Source organism: Aulonocara stuartgranti, assembly GCF_965226115.1.
Source record: "Aulonocara stuartgranti genome assembly, chromosome: 23".
NCBI classification, from domain to species: domain Eukaryota; kingdom Metazoa; phylum Chordata; class Actinopteri; order Cichliformes; family Cichlidae; genus Aulonocara; species Aulonocara stuartgranti.
In genome coordinates, this window is record NC_138958.1 from 29,223,651 (window position 1) to 29,229,650 (window position 6,000).

The following is a 6,000-nucleotide window of genomic DNA, read 5'->3' on the forward strand; positions in this document are numbered from 1 at the left end:
GTCATTTAATGTCTTGTGTGGCTCTGGAGGAGTTTTTTTCCATGTCTGAGAAATTAACTATGATGATGTCATCTGGGTTATCTCAGCTTAACATTTTTAGCTGAAAATTTTTACTGAGCAGGAGGGTCCAGTATTAAAACTGGAAAAGCATGGAAAAATAGGATTTGTTTTGCCACTTAGCAAAATCGTGCCATTCATATATCACAAGCACTGCATCGGAATGTTTGTTTTTTATGGTACAACACTTGTGTCTTTGCAACAGCGCCTTCCATACGATTTAGAATTACTATAGGGCAAAAGATCATTATTATTATTTATTACTTCATGTGTTAGAAGCACTACAAAGGTATGGCAGCATCCAGCCTTAGCATCTGATCCTGAAATAGGTGGCTATTTTTATATACTAATATACTTTTGGTATTAATAAATGCACTGCATTCCACCTTGTTGTTTAGGTCTCTACAGAGAAAGCAAAAGGCTGGGAAAAAGTTCACTCTATTGAGGAATGTTAAACTGCAGTAGTTAGGCGATAGATTAGATGAGCTAGATTATCAGATTTTCCGCATGCCGCACTTAAGTAATTCCTCCCAGCTGTTTTATTGTCTGCTTGGTGATGAGTTGATCGTCCTTTTAACCAACACCAATGCACCAAAGCAGGAAACCACTAGTCTGAGGCTAACCAGTTTACCAACATGGTGGGTTTCTTCACTCGCAATAACGATAATTAGGAGGCTGAGCTTACTGGGTCATTTAAGGACAAGGCTGAATGCAGCCAGAAGAGCATGTTGTATTAAGGTCACCACCACAGAGCTGGCTAATTATTCATGGTTTTATACTGGCTTGATTGAAAGCAAAACAATTCTTTGTGCGACTGTCATTCAAGCATATCTAGGAAATCAGCACCTATGTAGGTCTCGGGAGAATGAGTGCACCAGTGCATAATAACAACACATCTGGAATCATTTTACATCTCAATCAGTGTCTAACAGCACACCAGTACATAAATGTGTCCTGAACTAAAGTCTGGTAAAAAAAAATAATGAATAGGTCTGAGAACCTAGACGATTGCATCACACTTCAAACAGGGAGAGATCTACACGTCAGCTTCAGGTCCCACTGTTGTCCATTCACATTCAACATGCTGATGTATTAACACTACACTAACAGACAACGCAAGAAAGGGTGCTTAAAGCACTAACTGGAGGCTTTTTTATCCTCCCCATACAAATCCCTCTTGTTTCTTTCCTCGCCATACAGACTTAATGACCACAGCAAATGTTGGTAAAGGCGGTTAGCAGCTAACGATCTTTTTCCTGTGCTATCACGTGGAACTGGCATGCTTTGGGTTGCTGGGTAATTGGTCTGACTTCACTAAAAGAAAACATGCTGTGACAAACTGAATTAACTGTATTCGAATGCTTCTCCAACCCAAAAAGTGGCTCAACCAGTATTTTTTATTGTTTTTTCACAGGCCGTGCCACATGGCATGCTACAGTAAATGATTTGAGCGGCATACAGTGCTAATTACAATACTTTACTTCTTTAGCCATTTACATTATTTTGAAAACATAGTTCTGGTATTTGTGAGGGCTCCTTTTTCTTACTGTTTTACTTCAGAAAAACAACTTTACTTCAAATTCAGTTTTCAACTGAAAAATTATTTTTTTCTTGCATTGTTCTGAGAAGGTCAAGTCTAATGACTAAGTTTTACTTTGACAGTTAATTGAACAACTTACGTATTTGCTATTAAATTCAACTACAAACACACTCCTCAAAGTGGGAAATTTAAATGATTTCTTGACAAATCTGTACCAGATCTTCTGCCTTTCACACCATCTCTTAGTTTTAATGAAGGGATAAAGTCAAGAATGTCTTCTCCAGGCTTTTGTAGATTCCTTTCCTTGCTCTGCTCATAGCCTCATTGCCAAACTCTCAAACTGTCCTCCAAAGATGGAGAAAAACATTCGAGTTGCAGGCCCAACTCAAAGCAGGCTCTGAGACGACGGGATCAACAGCCAGACAGAAAAATTCAGAGGTGGTCATGAGAGAGCAAATAGCTCGTCACCACATTAAGAAACTGGTTCCAACAGGAATCAGTGGGTTTGCTTGTTTCACTGTGAGGAAGTACTTCAGGCAGCGTTGACTGATCTATAACCTATACTATGTACACCATATGTATGTTGTCACTGGGAACGTATACACAGTTCCACTCCATCACGTTAGTACCTTTATCCTACTTATCCCACAGCTGTAACTGGCACTTAGATTGCATTGTTTCATGTAATGACATCATATAACTAAAATCTTTCATCAGCCCCAATCTTAAAAGTGCAGTCTACAAGTACAGAAAGCTGACCCGCTATATACTCAGAGCTAGTGGTACAGTATATACGTCTACCTAGATATTTCTTCTTTTGAGTTTCTCAGATATAACCGAGACTGCCTCACAGGACCTTTTTTCTGCCTTTGACATTTTGGCAAACACAGAGCAAACAAAAAGTGAATGTTAGGAATAATTTTTGCTTTTGAAGAGTGGCAAACAGGACAAGTCGTGACTTCCTTATGTGGAGGTTGGATAGTATTGTCAACTCTTGCGCTTCCACAACTGGGGAGTCAGGGCAACTCAACAGTATGTTGAGTATTACAGTCTTGTACAATACAACTTTCTTTATCTTCTTCATTCAGTTGATCCCTTTGAAGGTCACTAAAGTGGACCCATCTCAGCATATCTCTAGCATCCTCTTCTGTTACACCAACCTTCTGCATTTCCTCCTTCGTTTTAATCCATGAACTTCCCCTGAGGTCTTCCTCTTGTCCTAATGCCTGGCAGCTCCAACTTCCTTTGTCCAACATATCCACTATATCTTCTCCACCAGCCCTTGTCTGCACTTACCACTCTTACTTTGTCTTCAAGCTGTTCAACCTGAGCTGTCCCTCTGATGTACTCATTTCAACTCTTGTCCATCCTTGTCACTCCCAGTGAAAATGTTTGTGAAAAAAAAAAAAAAAAAGAAAATGTTTGTGGCTGGGTATACTGGCAAGAGGCAAAGTATAAGCCGTGTAGAAATGCAGAATGCATCTGTTTGTTTGTTTTTTAAATCAAAGCAGAAAATTCAGAAATAGCTGAGGATCAAGTGTGTCTGATCAGGTGTGATCAGCTGGTATGTCTCTATTACAGTTGTTAGTGTTTTGTAATTTATAAGTGCTTTTTATTCTAATTAATTTTGAATTTTTGTCTTCACTTTAGTTTCACTGAGTTTCCAGAATGGTTTTGCTCTTATCTGATTAGTTTTAGTTTGGTGCTAAGATATCACCCAGTGTTAGCAAGCCTGGTTAGCAAGCTCCTTTCATAAAATGTAAAAATGCAGTACAGAGAAACTTAAAGATCAGTAAACTACTAGAATTTTGCTCACCCAAACTGAAGGGCAGACTTCTGGGATGGTATGTAAGCACACAGCAAGCCAGCATATTAGTCAGATAATCCATGAAAAAATGCACATGCACTGAAGTTTGATAACCTCAAGTAGAGGATGAGACCTGATGGCACTAATTAAAGGACTTTTCAGTCAACGTCACCACTCCCCTAACTCCAGATGGATGAGTAATAAAAAAAAAACCACCCTCAGTTCTTATAGAGGGATAGCCACAACACCAGCCGGGCGCATGGGCAGAATGGACAGCCAACACTGTTAACATGACAATTAGGTGACACAGGATTTTCTTTTTTTTTTTTTTTTGCCTGTCCCATTTGGTTCTTTAGCCATCAGAATTGTTGTCTGAAGACCAACAAGGATACCCAATGGATTTACTTTGCCAAATGGATCATCGTGGCATTGCTGTATTGGTCCATTTGGTCGATCTTTGTTTTTATTATTTATTATATTTTATTTTCAGATGTTACAGACGGGACAGACATGAGTGAGGGATAGGAAAGGGAGAAAGAAAGAGGAAGGAAAGGAAAAACAGAAGGGGAGAGGGACAGTGAGAAAGGGGGGGGGGAGAAAAAAAATAAAGATCTCCTGGATGACCTGTTGAGAGAAGAATAGAAAACAAGCAAAAAAGACAAAAAAAAACAAAACAAAGCAACATACTAAACACAACACCATCGCGTTAATCTAGCTAAGTGTAAACAGCAGTAAATACTAAATATTCAATGTTGTTGTGCAGCACGCAGGACAGATGTGCTTCGAAGTAGCAGCCAAGAAAGGTGTAATTTGGGTCTACGAGCAGTGAACACCCGTGTGCATACCTGTGTGGATCAGCGCGCTTGTATTCCAAAGGTTTCTCCATGTAACGATCTGCTAGGGAGTGTGGGGGGGCCACAGCCCCGTCCTCCAGGGTGTGAAGCAGGTATGGAGGAGATCAAAACTCCAGACATCCAGAGGCCCCCAGAACACAAGAGACCATGGAAGACCAACAGAGGGGCAGCCGCGCCACTGTTCCAGTAAGAGCTGAGGAGAGTCCCAGATGAGGGTTCACTCAGCAGCCGCGGAGCAGAAGCCAGGGGGAGTTGCAGTGACGCGCCCATGAGCTCCGCCGGCCGCCAGCTGTGCCTGAGTGACCGAGCCCCAGGCCGAGAGGCCGGGGGCACCCCACCTCCGAAGGGGCCCGAGCGAGCCCCAGGCTCCAGGCCCCGATAAGCAGCCGCCAAGGAGTGAGCCGGTGTGTACCTGGACGCCCATCCCCAGACACAAAGAACCACCAACGCACCGACACCTGAGGGAGTCCGCCACTGGCAGGGGAAGTGGTGGTGGGTGGAGATGGGCCTCCAAACCTTGGAGGGCCTGAGGTGTCCCCAGAGAGGTGGCGTCTGATACCCAACCTGACATATAGACACAGACATACAGGCACACACAGACACAAACATCCATTCCCCCCCTCATGCTCTCATATGCACTTACTCCACACTCAACCAACGTGGAGACAGACATAAAGAGACGCTGTACACACGATCACACTCCCCAAGCGTACTCTACAAACCGGGTCTAGGTACCCTTGCCCCTGGAGGGGGGAACTGCACCCAGACCCAGGTGGTGTTACCCTTTTCCCTGCGGTGGGGAGAGGCAGACCACCTCGACTCCGTAGCAGCAGGGAGGCCCCACACTCCAGACCGCAGTCGGACGGCCAACTCCTCCTAGCCCCCCTGCTCCAGCAGGCCGCAGAGAATGGGGGTGGGAGAAGACTCCAAACCTCCCTCCACCCGCTCATTGTAGTGTTGATGCATGTGTGTTCTAAGGTGCATTTAAAACCCAGGAGGGCTTGGAGCTACCTGCCAAGGAGCAGCAGGTAAGTGCATAGTCCCTCCTGATAGCCCTCAATGTCTAAGTGTATTTAAAATTGAGAGGTGGGCAACGACGCCAGGGGTGAGGTGTACACCCTGATGGTAATTTGGACTCCGTGATTGTGCCCACCCCCAAGATCCTATATGTATGTGTAATGAGAGTGTGAATAATGTGAATGTCTAAGTTGTGGGATAAAATTGAGGCAGAGGCAGCCAGAAGGGGACAGACACAGGATTTTCAAGAATTTTCTTAGACGAGTTTAAATATTGTTGAACTTGACCTCAAAGTTAATTTGTTGGTCAAATTTTCTGAAAATTTTGCGAATATGATAAGAAGGAAGTCAATTAAGATTTTCACATTTATACAATTTGCATCTAATAAGAAGTAGGAGGGCTAGCAAAGGCAGTACATTTTTTTTGTACCAGGCTGTAAACATGCTTTTTAATGTTGGGAGTCAATGGGACTGACTTTTAAGTGGCGACTCGAGGAACTGCAGTTTTTATCTCTTCTACATTTCCTCCATTTTCCAGCTCTTGAGGATGGTTCCTTCACCTCAAACAAAAGCAACGACAAGATGAAGGATTAACAAATTGTGAAGATAACAATAAGTATATTATGCTTATTTGGAACATCGGTCAGACCCTGAGCCACTGGTGGAGGTGTTGGTGGTTCAGTCATATTCAGGCATAGCACCAGACATTCATGCCTGATCAGCACT